This window comes from Macaca thibetana, chromosome 1 (assembly GCF_024542745.1).
Source record: "Macaca thibetana thibetana isolate TM-01 chromosome 1, ASM2454274v1, whole genome shotgun sequence".
In the NCBI taxonomy this organism is placed as follows: domain Eukaryota; kingdom Metazoa; phylum Chordata; class Mammalia; order Primates; family Cercopithecidae; genus Macaca; species Macaca thibetana.
The window spans coordinates 29491283-29506234 of NC_065578.1; the positions used below are offsets into that span (position 1 = coordinate 29491283).

At 50.5% G+C, this 14952-nt stretch overlaps 1 protein-coding gene and 1 long non-coding RNA gene across 9 annotated transcripts in view; one reads left to right on the top strand and one right to left on the bottom strand.

Annotated features, from left to right (window-relative positions):
* ZCCHC17 (zinc finger CCHC-type containing 17) overlaps window positions 1–14952 on the top strand; it is a 1254002-nt gene that overhangs the window by 392648 nt on the left and 846402 nt on the right. The gene's annotated exons all lie outside the window — the stretch shown is intronic.
* LOC126958525 (uncharacterized) overlaps window positions 1–14952 on the bottom strand; it is a 32763-nt gene that overhangs the window by 7411 nt on the left and 10400 nt on the right. Inside the window, exon 2 of the long non-coding RNA XR_007727211.1 lies at window positions 8478–8679. This is a non-coding gene — a long non-coding RNA (uncharacterized LOC126958525). The remainder of the gene's footprint in view (window positions 1–8477; window positions 8680–14952) is intronic.

Here is a 14952-nt window from a genome sequence, read left to right on the forward strand (position 1 = left end):
TCTTTGTGCCTCAGTTTCCTCATCCATACACTGGGGACAGTAAGAGCACCTACCTCACAGAGCTCTGTGATATGCCTAGTTCAGGACCTGATAGCTGAGACCCTGTGGGGTCAGCTGTGGTTATTCTCCCAGGGCGGCCATTGTAAAGGTTGTCAGATCCGATGGCGGATTTATGGGGAGGGATGGGACAGCAGGAACAACGTGGGATGGGAACACCAGTGGCCAGAGCTGCAGGGAAGCGTCAGGGGATGGAGGGGCTTCTCTGGGCTGAGTCCCCCAGAGGACAGAAGGCCCTGCCCCTGCCCGGCCCCCAGGGTTGGTCCTCTGATGTCAGACCTGTTAGAACACGAGTTGGGTCTCTTGAGAGAGAACAGTGTCGGGGAAGCTCGGCCTCTAAGTGACGCACCCATTCCTACATGTCACTGAGCGCCCAGCTGCGTGCGGAGCCCCAAGGTCTGCACCAGGTCACCCTCCACCTCCCCACCCTTAACCACCCACAGCCAAATGATCACCAGCTTGGGCTGGGCCCTTCCCTCATCCTGGCTGCCCCCACCTTAGTCCCCAGAACTGTCAGTCACACAGGCCATGGTGAACACCAAGATCTCCTCACAGCCCAGGCTCCACCTCCCCACAGTCGACCCCTTGCCCAACTCTCCCTACAGCTCTCCTCCCTCTCAACCTCTCCCACTACAGCACCCCCTACATTCTACCTCTGCTGCAGCCCACCTGACACTCCACCCCTTCCCCAACCCACCCTTCCCCCCACTCCTCCCCCAGCCCTCCCTTCCCTCCACCCCTCCCCCAGCCCACTTCCCTCCACCCCTCCCCAAGCCCACCTGACACTACACCCCCTCCCCTACACCAGCTCTCCACAGCCCACCCCATGCAGCCGTGTCCCTGGGCTTGGTGCATCTCACACCTCAGCCGCCCTCTTGGCTCCTGCTGTGATTGATATGATGCATTTGCTCTCATGTTAACTTTTATTACTTATTGATTTTTCTCTGATCTAGCTCGGCTGTGTCCATTTTTATCTGATCAAACAAGTAGAAGCCATTCAGTGGGAAAAGCAGAATTTAAAATTCCATGACCACAAATGGGGATCCATATTAATTGGCCCATCCCCTTTGAGGGGGCAGGAGAAGGTACCAGCCTGTCACTCAGCCATCACTGCTGGGCTGGGAGAGCCTGAGGAGGGGGATTTGTCCAACATCCCATTAAAGGGGCTTTGAGAGAGCCAGGCTCTGGAGGTTGCTCGGTGAAGGCCCTGGGTCTGGGTCTAGGATGGGAATGCCCCCTTGTGTGACCAGAGGACCTTGGATGGTCCTGGAGGCACTGACAGGGCTGTGTCTGAGGTGGAGGCTGAGGGGAATATTGGAAGGAGGCTCAACAGGGGTCAGACAGGACAGGATGGGAGTTACAGGGAAAGAAACGGGTGAAGCCAAGGCCAGGCCCCAGTGGAGGCAGAGACTCTGAGCTGAGTACTCAGGTGCCCGAGGAGCTCGCAGGGCGTTGTCTTCCCCACCCCCGACACACCCCAGGAACATGTCCAGGGACCCAGCTGCCAGGCAGGGCGATGGAGCTGGGAGGGGAGCCCTGGGCTGAGTCCCCAGCCCCAAGCATCCTGCTTTCTCCTCCTGATGTGGGGCTATCATAGTGGCCAACCTCTGTGCAACCACAGAGAGAGGTCCTGGGGGGCCATGTCATGGTGGAGGGAGTGCTGTGTTGGGGTGTGGAGACCTGGAGCCACCTCTGGGCCCTCCACCTATTAAATGGGGACCTGGGCACATCATTCACCTCCCTATACTGGGTTTCCTCTCCTGTGAGGGGGAGAATGGTAGGACCTGCCTCTTGGAGTTGTTGGTGGAGGGTTTGTAATGAGGTCTTGTCACACAGTCCTTCACTGCACAGTGCCTGGGCCACATGGGCTCAATGGGGGCTTCAGAGGGAGCTGTGATGACAATGATGATGATGATGATGATGATGATGATGATGATGATGATGGAGGCGGTGATGATGGTTGTGTTAAAGTTCTCCAGAGAAACAGAACCCTTTAAGTGTGTGTGTGTGTGTGTGTGTGTGAGAGAGAGAGAGAGAGAGAGACAGACAGACAAAGAGAGAGAGAGACAGACAGAGAGATAAAGAGAAGAGGAGAAAGACAGAGTTTTCTTTTAAAGAACTGGCTCACGTGATCATGGAGGCTGGCAAGTCCAAAATCTGCAGCCCAGGCTGGCAGGCTGGAGACCCAGGAAAAGCTGATGTTGCGGCTCAAGTTTGAAGGTCACCTGCCAGCAGAATTCCTTCTTATTCAGGGAAGGTTGTCTTTTTTCTCTTACATCCTCCAACCGATTGGATGAGGTTCAGTCACATTATTCAAAGTTAAAATTTAATCATATCCAAAAAAATACCTTCGTGGCAACACCCAGATTCGTGTTTGACCAAAAATCTGGGCTTGATGGCCTAACCAAGTTGGCACATTATCCATCACAATGGTGATAATGGTGATGCAGGGAGAAGAAGAGGATGCAGGCAGAAAACCACCACTGACATCTGACCCTTCCCCCTAATTATCCATCCCCATAATGCAATAGCCTCCTCCTCCAGGGCCCTGCTCCCAGCTGCAATTCCCCTGTGTTGGGGAAAAACTGAGTGTTGGGAAAAATGCTGAGGCAGGGCTTGCACGTCTGACATAATGTAAAAGAGTCTTGGAACATGTCCAGGGTCCAGGGTCTAAAACCCCTGGTGGCCTTTGGAACACCAAGCTCTGTGCGAAAGGGTGGAAGGCTGCCCTGCCGTACCACAATCTAAGCCCAGGGTATAAAACCCCTCGTGGCTTTTACGGAATCCAGGGCTCAGGGCATAAAACCCCTTGTGGCCTCTGGAATATGTCTAGACTTGCTGGCTCCTTGCTTCTAGCTCTCCCAGGCTCATAGATAGATTGTATTTTAAACTAGAAAAACATATTTCTCTTTATCTCAAGTAGCAGAATGTGTCCCATATGCTTCAAAGAAAATGCTAAACCATCACAGCTATAGATCATGTGCTTGATACAATGCCTTCTTTCAACCCCCACATCCTCACCACTTGCTTCTTTGTTTGATCACCAATAAACAGCGTGGGCTCCCAGGGCTCAGGGCATTCGCAGCCTCCATACTAGCATTGGCCCCCTGGTCCCACTTTATGCACTTTTAACTTGTCTCGTCTCATTCCTTTGACTCCACCAGACTTCATAGCCCCCCAGCCTGGTGTTGGGTCTGATCACCCCAACACTCTGTTTTTGTGCTGTGTTGGGGTCATATTGGGCCCTCCCTGGACTATCATTCCCACAGCTTCAGGGCCTGGGTCTGTCTCAGTCCCAGGTCTATCCCCAGCAGAAGGCTCAGTGCAGATAGTTCTCTGGGTGTTCTTGGACCAACCTGTCCTCCTTGCTTTCTAATTTGTAGTTCTCAAGAATAACTGTAGAATGTACTGAGAATACAACATCCTGAAATCCAAAGGGACTGGCCAGAACAGCCAGCTCTGTTCCAGCTCCTCCAAAAATAGGTTGTCCTTCAGTGCTGGGGCTCAGCAAGTCCTGTTACTCCAGGCAGCTTTCCAGGGTCCCTCAGCAGCAGTTCTAGTGAGGCCTGCACAGATGAGATTCCACCCACCGTGGGCAGCTTTCCTGAGTCTGTGAGGAGCAGCTCACAACAAATCCTAGGTGTCTATTGTCCCTTGCGGCCTATCTGTAAGGAATACACCTGCTTTGTGTAATTTGTGTGTGGGTTTGTTCTGTCTCACTAGATTCAAAAAAGTTGGTAACTCGTACATAGTAAACCTGCTTCATACCCGGTACCTGGAACATGACAAGCACACACTAAAGCATGTGTCCAGTGACTTGGCAGGAGGCAGAGAAGCAGGAACCAGTCCCTTTGTGGTCCCTGATCCCAGAACATCCTCAGGCTGCTCTCCCCCTGCTGCTCCTCCATGTGTCTTCCCTGTTCCTGGGTCTTAGTGGACACCAAGGGGCTTGGAAACCCCCATGACTCAGGAGCCTCCTTCTCAGGGTTTTGACCTTCCAGACCCCTTTGTGCCCTGGGGTGGTGACAACTCACATACCTGAGTAGTCAGAGGTCATTTGCTTCATGGTGATATTGACTTTTACTAGTGAAGAGGCACAATTTCCCCTGCTTTCTGCTCTGCACAGTAATGGGGCATAAATTCAAGGGGCTTGAGAGACCTCAAGTCCCAGGAGGATCCCTCCAGGGACACCCAGCATGGGCATTCTTTGGGTGCCCTCCAGGACCCCTCAGAGAGTGGTGAACTCTGTTATCTCCAATCTTCTGGGTGACTGGCTTGCCCAAGGGTAGCCAGAAGGAGACAGAGCTAAGAGTTCCCCTCCACTCTCCATCTAGAACTAGGGCTCAATCCACTCCTCTCCTGACCTCTCCAGGATGGGTTTGCCTCTGAGTGCCCCCATCCATGCTCTCTGCACTTGATTTCCAATAGAGGCTCAAAGTATGCCCTTTACAAGGTCAGTATGCTCACTGGGGGAGGCCACAGTCTATGCAGCGGCTGCCCATACTCCCCAAGCCTGCAGTCATGGGGCAGCAATGAAGCCAACAGTGCCAGTTGCAGGCAGGAAATAGGAGGGAATCTTGCTCTGCCAAATACCAGAATGACTTAAGTGTTAGTTTCAACTATTGTAACTGATGGTTGTAAGTTAAGATAAGAACAATGGTCATACATGGCTGGCTCCCTTCTGCAGAAGGCAGTGAGGTCAATCAGCAATGGATGTTTGAGGGATGCAGGCTCTGAGAGGCAAGAAGGTGTTTCTCAACTTATTGGTGAGAAAACTCAGATCCAGAGAGGTAAAGACTCTTGCCTAAGGTCACACAGCACAGTGACAACAGAACAAGGGTTGGAACTCACCTCTTTCCAGGACAGGACACTGCCCCAATATCAACACTCCAGATGGGGGTGGAGGGAGAGGGCAGTGGGGGCTGGGAAGTAGGAGAGGGCAGAGAATGTCCAGCCATGTGCACTCCACAAGGACAGGGCTTACTGTGACCCTTGTTTTCTCCTGAATCTGCAGGGCCGGGCACAAAATAGGTGCCCCATAAATGCCCATTCTCTGCAGAATCCCCAGGCCCTCCTCACTGGGTTGCCAGGTCTGCATGGACTGGTGCAGGTCCAGCATTTGCTGCTGCACTTCCACATCTCTTCCCCACAGCTGGGCAGTCACATGCCCTAAGCTGTTGACGTCACTCCACCCCTTCGCTCCTGACTCCAGAAGTCTTGGCAAAGACTTGAAAATCCATCTGAGTTCAAATGAAAAAACACACACCTAAAAATGCTGCTTGTATTTCCCCCACTTCTCTGTCATCCATCCAAGTTCTGTCTTCACTTTCCCATCCCCTCAAATATCCAGCCCTCTGTATCTTCCCTCTGTCCTTCCTAAAGGACAGAAAGGCCCCACCTGTTCTGGAAAATGAAGGAATGATGGAAGAGCCAGTAATTACTGAACATTGTCCCCCTGCTTCCGAGGTGACAGAGCAGCTCAGCAGAGCCTGGCCCAGCTGAGTTGCAGGACGAAGGCGGAGCTTAGGGAGATGGGGTACACGCATGTCACCAAAAGCCACTGAGACCTGCAGCTGGTGACCCGGTCACGTCCATGGCCTGAGTGCTGAGCTCACCCACAGCCATGGAGTCCACATGCATTGAGGGCTTGTTCAGAGCTGCCATCCATCATCACTCAGTCAATGGTGCTTGAGTGCCTGCTCTGTGCCCTGTACTGTTCCAGGACTTGAGGACACAGCTCCTCATGGAGCCAACATTCTAGCGCAGCAGACAGGCTCCAAGGTCACGCCTCTTGGCCAGCTTTGTCCTGCTTTGCAGAATCCTGATGCAGGACCCTCAGGGCCATGTCACTGGCAGAATCTTGTTGGCCCCGGTCCCATGGCCTGTGATGGGGCTGTGACTGCTTTCACAGGTGAGAACCAAAGGGGGCTGCTGAGGCTCTGCAGACCTCCTGGGCCTGCAGTCTAGGTCTCCAGGATTCTACTCAGGGCCTCCTTCCTTGTCCCATTGGGTGTTCCTATTTAGCAGCTGCCCCGAACCCTCAGCTATCTCGCCAGAGATAAAGGGTCAGAGGAGTGGTCAGCTCTCCAGATGGACACAGATGGAGCAGGTGTGCACTCAGTGGTCATTCCTCCATTATTGCCTCTACAGTCAGAGCTCTCTGTAGCCAGCTGGCAGAGCACGGAGGTGACCCTTTCATTCCACAGTTCCCTGGGACAGATGAGTGAATCAGCAGTTTCTATGTCCAGATTAAGAATTGCCCAGCCTGGTTGACTGCTCACCAGTTGTGTGAACTTAACCATGTCTGTTCGCCTTTCTGGGCCTCAGTTTTCTCCATCTGTGGAGTGGGCATGTTGGTGGTATCTGCCTTCCAGAGCTCTTGAGAAGGGCCAGGCAATGATGCTGGGCATACTACCTGGCGGTGGTGAGCCTCCACCAGCAGTTCCTATGTGTTACGAGATGCCCCAGACCTCTTCCTATTCTGAGCTGCAGCCCTTCCAAGTCTCCCAAACCCATTTCCTCTCCCTGCACCTACTGTCCCAGCCAAAGTGTGGCCATCCTCCCTGTCTCAGCCGATCCATCATGTCAAGGGGGAGAAGGACACATGGGCAAATGGTACAGATACAGAAGATTTTTACGCTCACACAGGGACTCTGCCTAGGGATGGGGCTACTTTAGAGGAGAGATCAAGGAAGGCCATTCAGTGGAAGCGTCCCTTGATTGGCTCTCAACAGTGTATTTTCTCAACAGTGTATATTTTCCAGATGGAAACAGCTGCGGGGTGGGGTGGAGGTCCCCCAGGCAGAGGAAGCATCAGGGTTAGGAGCATGGGACTTCAGAGTGAGGCGGGCGGAGGTTTAAACCTGATGGTCAGCACTGGGGAATCCCTGGCCTGGACCCTGGCTCTGCTGCTTGCTGGTTGTGCAACCTCAGATCTGAAGTCTCCCGCTCTGGACCCCAGTTTCCCATCTGTGATAAACCAGTATAAACCAGCAGGTGCTCAGGTGATCACTGCAGGAGGTCTGGCTGCACGGGAAGCTCCTGGGGTGTGAGGGCTTTGGGAATTATCAACAGAAAGGTGATAATTTAAATCTCAGGTGTGAAGGGGACCCCCCAGGGAGAGTGTGGGAGGAGAAGAGATAAAAGGAAAGCAGTGGAGAGTGCCCTGGAACCTTCCCCTTGATTCCGCCTGTGGACTCCTCTGATATCAGAATAAGGAATCAGACTCTGGCCACAGCAGGAGAGTGAAAAGTTAGACACAGAGAAGTACTTTCTCACCATGACAGAGACAGAGTGTAGTGGTTAAGAGGGTGTACGCAAAGCCCAACTCCCCGCTTACCATGTGACCCTGGGCAAGTGACTTGACCGCTCAGTGCCTCAGTTTCCTCATGTGTAAAATGAGGACAACAGGTATACCTGCCTCACCGTTGTCAAGAGGGTTAAATGAGGTAATCCATGTATAGCACTATGCTCAGCACTAAGCAAGTGTTTAATGTGAGTTACATGCAATGATGATGATGTTTATGGTGATGAGGATTCTGATGATATTAATGGTGACGATGGTGATAACAATGACAATAATGAAGATGACAGTAGTGGTGGTGGGGAAGATGATGAGGATGATTGTTACGGATGGAATTGTGTCACCCGAAAATTCATATGTTGAAGCCCTAACCCCCAATGCTACTGTATTTGGAGACAGAGTCTTCAAAGAGGTAAAACTGCATGAGGTCATCGGGATGGTGACCCTAAGCCAAGAAGACTCTTGTCCTTATAAGAAGAGGAAGAGGGCTGGGCACAGTGGCTCACGCCTGGAATCCCAGCACTTTGGGAGGCTGAAGCAGGCAGCTCACCTGAGGTTAGGAGTTTGAGACCAGCCTGGCTAACATTCCAAAATCCCGTCTCTACTAAAAATACAAAAATTAGCCAGGCATGGTGGTGCATGCCTGTAATCCCAGCTACTCGAGAGGCTGAGGCAGGAGGATCACCTGAGGTCAGGAGTTTAAGACCAGCCTGGTCAATATGGCGAAACCCCAAGTCTACTAAAAATACAAAATTTAGCCAGGCGTGGTGGTGCATGCCTGTAATCCCAGCTACTTCAGAGGCTGAGGCATGATAATTGCTTGAACCCAGGAGGCGGAGGTTCCAGTGAGCTGAGATCACGCCACTGCACACCAGCCTGGGCAACACAGTGAGACCTTGCCAAAAAAACGATAAAAGAAGAGGAACAGACACCTTCCCCTGTGTACACAGAGGAAGGCCACGTGAGGACACAGCAGGAAGCCTGACAGCATCCACAAGCCAAGGCGAGGGGCCTCAGGAGAAACCAAACCTGCTGACACCTTGGTCTTGAACTTTTAGCCTTTGGAATGGTGAGAAAATGAATGTCTGTTGTTGAAGCCTCCCAGTCTGTGGCTTACCTTCTTGTGGCAGCCCAAGCAGACGAAGACAGGAGTGAAGACGGGTCCCAGGCCAGGCTCTTCTCAGCTCTCTGCCCCACTGTTGCCAGAAATGCCTCGTGTTCCATCCTCACATTCTGTGCTGCCCCAGGGTTTGTTGGGTGAAGCTTAGTCTCCATCACTCTAGCATCAGTATTACTTAGTAAAAACTGTAGGTTGAGAGCTGGATAGGACAGAAGTATTGAAAAATGATAAGGCCTAAGGATGGAGAACACATTTTTTTGCTCAAATCACAAAATTTGGAGCAGAGGGAAAGCCCAAGAGAGGTTGAAAACAAGGCAGGCATTAACCTCCTTGACTCTGAGGAGAGAAACTTTATGGGACTAAGGGTTGCAGTGGGCAGTAGCAGAAAGGCTTCTGGGAAGGCTCTCAGGTTGTCCTGGGTCACTAAGGGGGCACGAGTGTGGGTGGAGGGCTCTCTATACTTTGAAGTTCGTGTCCAGAAAGTAGCCACATCTTCCCAGCTTATTCTGATAGTTTCTGTCTTAAAGAATGATGTGGATACAAATTGCAGAGCCTGTGGCAACCAAATCACGAGCTTTCATACTGTATTAGTCCATTTTCACACTGCTACAAAGAACTTCCCTGAGACTGGGTAATTTATAAAGGAAAGAGGTTTAATTGACTCACAGTTCTGCATGGCTGGGGAGGCCTCAGGAAACTTACAATCATGGCAGAAGGGGAAGCAGTCACCTTCTTCACAAGGTGGCGGGAGAGAGAAGAGTGAGCACAGGGGAACTGCCCTTTATAAAACCATCAGATCTCATGGGATTTACTCACTATCAAGAGAACAGCCTGGGGAAAACTGCTACCATGATCCAATCACCTCCCACCAGGTTCCTCCCTCAAATGTGGGGATTACAGGGATTACAATTTGAGATGAGATTTGGGTGGGAACACAGAGCCAAACCACATCACATACTCACATCGGCCCTTCAAGCCATCTTACATCAGGATGTGCAATTGTGTATATAAAGTGGCTGGAACATGGAACTAGCTAAGTTGGTGGTGAGGATGATGGTAATGATGGTAATGGTAATGGTAGATGATAGTAATGGTGGTAATGGTAATAACTGATGATAGTAAGAGTAATGGTAAAGTTAGTAATAATAGTACTGGTGATTATAGTGATGGTGTTGATAGTGGTGATGGTAATAGGTGATGATGGTAATAGTAATGGTAATGAGAGTGATGATGGTGATGGCGGTAATGATGATGATGGTGATGATGAGGTAGTGGTGTTGGTAATGGTAATGAGTAATGATGGTAATAGTAATGGTAATGGTAATGTTACTGATTGTGATGGCAATGATAGTGATGATGGTGATGGTGATAATAATGGTGATGATAGTGGTGGTGTTATTGTGATGCAGATGTGATGGTGATAATGAGGATGATGATGATAATGATAGTGGTGGTGGTGATGGTAATGAGTGATGATGGTGATGGTGATAATAATGATGATGGTGATGGTAATGGTGGTAATGGTAATGTAACGTTAGTGATGATGATGATGATGATAACAGTGATGACGGTGATGGTGATAATAATGATGATGGTGGTGATTGTAATTGTAAGGAGTGATGGTGATAATGGTGATGATGGTTGTGGTGGTGATGCAGGTGGTGGTAATGGTGATGGTGATTATGAAGATGATGATAATGGTGGTAATGGTCATTGTAATGAATGATGGTGGTAATGGTGATGATAGTGATGAAGGTGATGGTGATAACAGTGATGGTGATAGTGGTAGTGATGCAGGTGGGGATGGTGATGGTGATGATGAGGATGATGATGATGATGATGGTAATGGTAATGAGTGATGGGGATGGTGATGATAATGGTGACAGTGATGGTGATGATGGTGGTGATGGTGATGATAATGGTGATGGTACGATGGTTATGATACAGGTGGTAGTAATGGTGATGATGGTGATGATAATTGTCATGGTAATGAGAATGGTGATGAAAATAACAAATACTGGTTGAATTGAGCAGCTTTAATGGGGAGAGCTGTTATCTCTGATGGGGATTTGACAATCTAGAGATGCCCCAGCCAGCCCTTCACATTCCCTACTCTGCCCCACCTCACCTGCTCTACAGGAGAGGATCCAGGAAGCCTCACTTTTCAGAATTCCCTTGAAGAGGACTTGGGGATGAAGTTGGCTAATTCCATCTCTGGATGTTGGACACAGCTCCTACCTCTAGGGAAAGTCTGGGGTGGAGATAGGGGAGATGCAGGTAGGCCGGGGGCAGTGGCTGTGGACAGAGGGACAGCAGGTAGGCTCAGTCCCCCTGGCTTGTTAGTGGGAGACCGTTAGCACAGCAGCCCTGCCCTGAGATCAGCTCACTTTCCTGATCTAACCAGCAGTTTGGGACATTAAACTGTACCCCCAACCCAAGCCCATGCCCCTGAGAGGTTTCAGCTCAGATAGGAAACGACTCCTATCACTAAGGCAAGAGTCTAGACACAAACCAGAGACCGAAACTATAATTTTCAATTCTAATTATGCAGTGTGAGTTCATTTTTGAAAGTAAAATAAACAATAATCAAATAAAATATCCCACCCCTAAAATAAAAAATAATTAACATCCTGAGTTATTTCTGTTCATTTAAAGGAACGGGGCATTTTTATTCTTTACTCCCTTCCTGTTCTTATGGTTTGACTTATCCTTCGAGATCATTTGCTGAGCACCTACTTGTGCCAGGCAAATGCTGGGAGCAAGAATGAGAAATAAAGAAGTCAGACAAGGTGCCCACCCTCCTAGGGCTCATAGCCAGGAGGAAGACATGGCCCTTCAAGGAAAAGTCACAAAGATTGAAGTACACCTTGAAATGAGCCAAACATGCCATGTGCAAGAGGCTATGTGGGAGAATAGTCAGGGGGACTAACCTGGATTGGCAGGTGACGTTAGGAGCTGATATCTAACCTGAGGCTGAATAAGCCAGTTACCTGAAGAGTAAGGGCTAGAGTGATCTAGGGAGCAGGAACCTCATGTGCAAAGGCCCTGGGGTAGGAAGGAGTGTGTTGGAGGATCTAAAGAAGGCCCTGGGGTTGTGTGTGGTGAGGAAAGAATGTGTGGAGGTGGAGGAGGCAACAGCCGACCTGCAGGGCTTTGTGACCTTGGCAGCAGGGCTGGGTTTACTCGAAGTTTCCCAGCTGGCATGGAAGAGTTCTAAGCAAAGGGGCAGCTTGATTAGCTTGGGGGTACTACTAACCACACTTGACACTGTGTGGGGGGCCTGACTGCCTCTTCATGAGCCCCATCATTGGAGAGGCCTGCAGCCCTGTGGGTGCTGGTGTGGAACAGGTGGGGACATCAGAAGAGGCTGAAGACACAACTGGGTTAGTGTGTCTAGGGGCCAGGGCAGAAGCTAGAGTAGAATTACTTTAACCTCCAAGGATCCAGGAAAATCATGGCAGGAAATGGACTTCCCCAGGTTTCCACCCAAGAGTGTTTAGGTCATAAGGGCTTCCTGGGTGTTTAGGCCAAGACCCCTGACTCTGCAGACTCCAGCTCTGCAGCACCCAACATGGGCTCACGTGTTTGGATGACCTGACCCTCTGTGGGGAGCATCATGACCTGAGTTTGACATGACAGAAGTACCTTAGCCCTGAGCAAACCATCTGTCCCAGGGGGCCCACTGAGGGCAAACTGCTCCACAAACCAAGCCAGGCACAGCAAGGGCAGGACAGCAGAGAGGGTAACAATGCCAGACAGACCCGGGCTGGCTCCCAACACGAACAAGTCCTGACCCAGCAAAGGTGGGCAAAACTCTCCCCTCCCCTGAGTCTCAGTTTCTGCATCTGCGAAATGGACACTGTCTCACCACCACCTGGGGCATTGCCCAAACACACACACACACACAAACAGAACAAAACTGAACCAGCCCTCACAGTCCTCTAGGTCAGGGGTCTCCACCCAACCTTTTTGGCACCATGGACCACTTTTGTGGAGGACAATTTTTCCACAGATGGGCGTGGAGGGGGGATGCTTTGGGGATGATTCAAGTGATTACATTTATTGTGCACATTATCTCTATTATTATTACATTGAAATATATAATGAAATAATTATACAACTCACCATAAAGTACAATCAGTAGGAACCCTGAGCTTGTTTTTCTGCAACCAGATGGTCCCATCTGGGTGTGGTAGGAGACAGTGACAGATCATCAGGCATTAGGTTCTCATAAGGAGTGCGCAACCTAGATCCCTTGCATATGCAGTTCACAAGTCTCCTATGAGAATCTAATGCTGCCGTTAATCTGACAGGAGGCAGCACTCAGGCAGTAATACAAGCAACGGGGAGTGGCTGTAAATACAGATGAAGCTTCGCTTGCTCCGCTGCTCACCTCCTTCTGTGCGGCCCAGTTCCTAACAGGCCATAGACCAGTACCAGTCCGTAGCCTAGGGGTTGGGGACCCCTGCTCTAGGTTGTACGGCCCTACTCTCTGAGTGTCCAGGAAGGGGGCTGGAGTTGAGGCCGAAGGAGTGGGGGAAGCAGGCTGCACTGTTTTCAGTCTAGAGAAGAGGCTGTCCACAGAAGGGAAAAGGGATTTCTCATCCTCAAAAATATCTCAGTTGCAGCCTGGATGTCTAACACCCGGGAACATCCCTGGCTGCTCTGACCTTAGATCTGGAACTAAGGCTTCATGCAATGCCTCCCCAGCTTCCTTCCCCAGATCCAGCCCTTGCTGACAGCAACTAGAAACACAGCCCAATTCCATGTTCAAGGAGCATGGGAGCTATGGGCCCACATGCATCAGGATGGCTGAACAGAAGTAGGTAGGGCTGTGGAGGTGAGGCGGGAGAGGGGCGTGGGCAGATCATGGAAGGAACTGTCAGCCTGGGGAATGTGTGGATTTTGTGTGGTCCAGCACACGGTAAGTGCTCAGCAAATGCTTCCTAAAACACTGAACAGCACCTCCTGCCTGGAGCAGTGGAGGGGGATTCAACAATGAATCCCCCAGGTCCTAGCAGAGCCCCTGAGTCCACGGAGGCATGGATGGGAGGGGATACTGGTGGCCCCCCTGCCCCTGGCCCCTGGGTTATGCAGCCCAAACCCTGGCATTAGAGCAGCATCCTCACCTGGCTGCACACTCAGATAACCTGGGAGCTTTGAGACGGCACCGTGCAGGCCCAGTCCAGCCCTATCACTGCACTAGAGACAGGGCCTTTGTGGGGTGTCATGGTCAGAGGGAAGGAGGGACAGTGGACCCAGGGCCTGCTTCTCCTGTTCTGAAGGCCTCACTTCCTAGACGGGGCAGGTCTGGGTATTCACGTGGGGCCAGCGGTGGTGGGCCCAGATGCCTGCCTGCTCCTGGCACCCCTTCGTGGGTCTGTTTAGGAGACACTGATGGTCCACATGGGATCTCTAAGCCTCTCATAACCCCACAGATGGCTTCCACTGCCCCCTGCTTTCCCTGTGCAGTGCCCATAGGTTCCTCAGGATGTTTTCCTCCTACCCTGTCCTCAGGGACGGGCCCCACAGCCTCTGGAGCTGTGACAGAATGAGCAGGTCTCATCACCCATTGGTCCATCTTTCTTATCACAGCAAAATACAGTCATGTGTTGCCTAATGGCAAGGATGGTTCTGAGAAATGCATTAGCCGATTTCTTCATGGGAACATCATAGAGTGTCCTTATGAAAACCTAGATGGTAGCGCCTACTCCCCACCTAGGCTAGATAAAATAGCCTATTGCTCCTCGGCTACCAACCTAGTATATTTCTGTACTGAATTCTGTAAGCAACTGTAACACAATGGTAAGTATTTGTGTATCTAAACATAGAAAAGGTACAGTAAAAATACAGAATACAATATAAAAATGGTACACATATACAAGGCACTTACCATGAGTGGAGCTTGCAGGACTGGAAGCTGCTCTGGGTGAGTCTGTGAGTGACTGGTGAGTGAATGTGACGCCCCAGGGCATTAGTGTACAGTACTGTAGACCTTATAAACCCTGTACACTTAGGCTACACTAGGTTTATAAAATAATATTTTCTTTCTTCAAAAACAAATTAACCTAAGCTTACTGTGACTTTTTTACTTTATAAACTTTCTTCATTTTTTTAGACGAAGTTTCGCTCTTGTTGCCCAGGCTGGAGTGCAATGGCACGACCTCGGCTCACCGCAACCTCCGTCTCCCAGATTCAAGCGATTCTCCTGCCTCAGCCTCTCGAGTAGCTGGGATTACAGGCATGCACCACCACGCCCAGCTAATTTTGTATTTTTAGTAGAGACGGGGTTTCTCCATGTTGATCAGGCTGGTCTTGAACTCCCAACCTCAGGTGATCCACCCGCCTCGGCCTCCCAAAGTGCTAGGATTAGAGGTGTGAGCCACTGCGCCTGGCCTACTTTATAAACTTTTTAACTTTTTTACTCTTTTGCAATAATGCTTAAAACACAAACATTGTATAGCTGTACAAA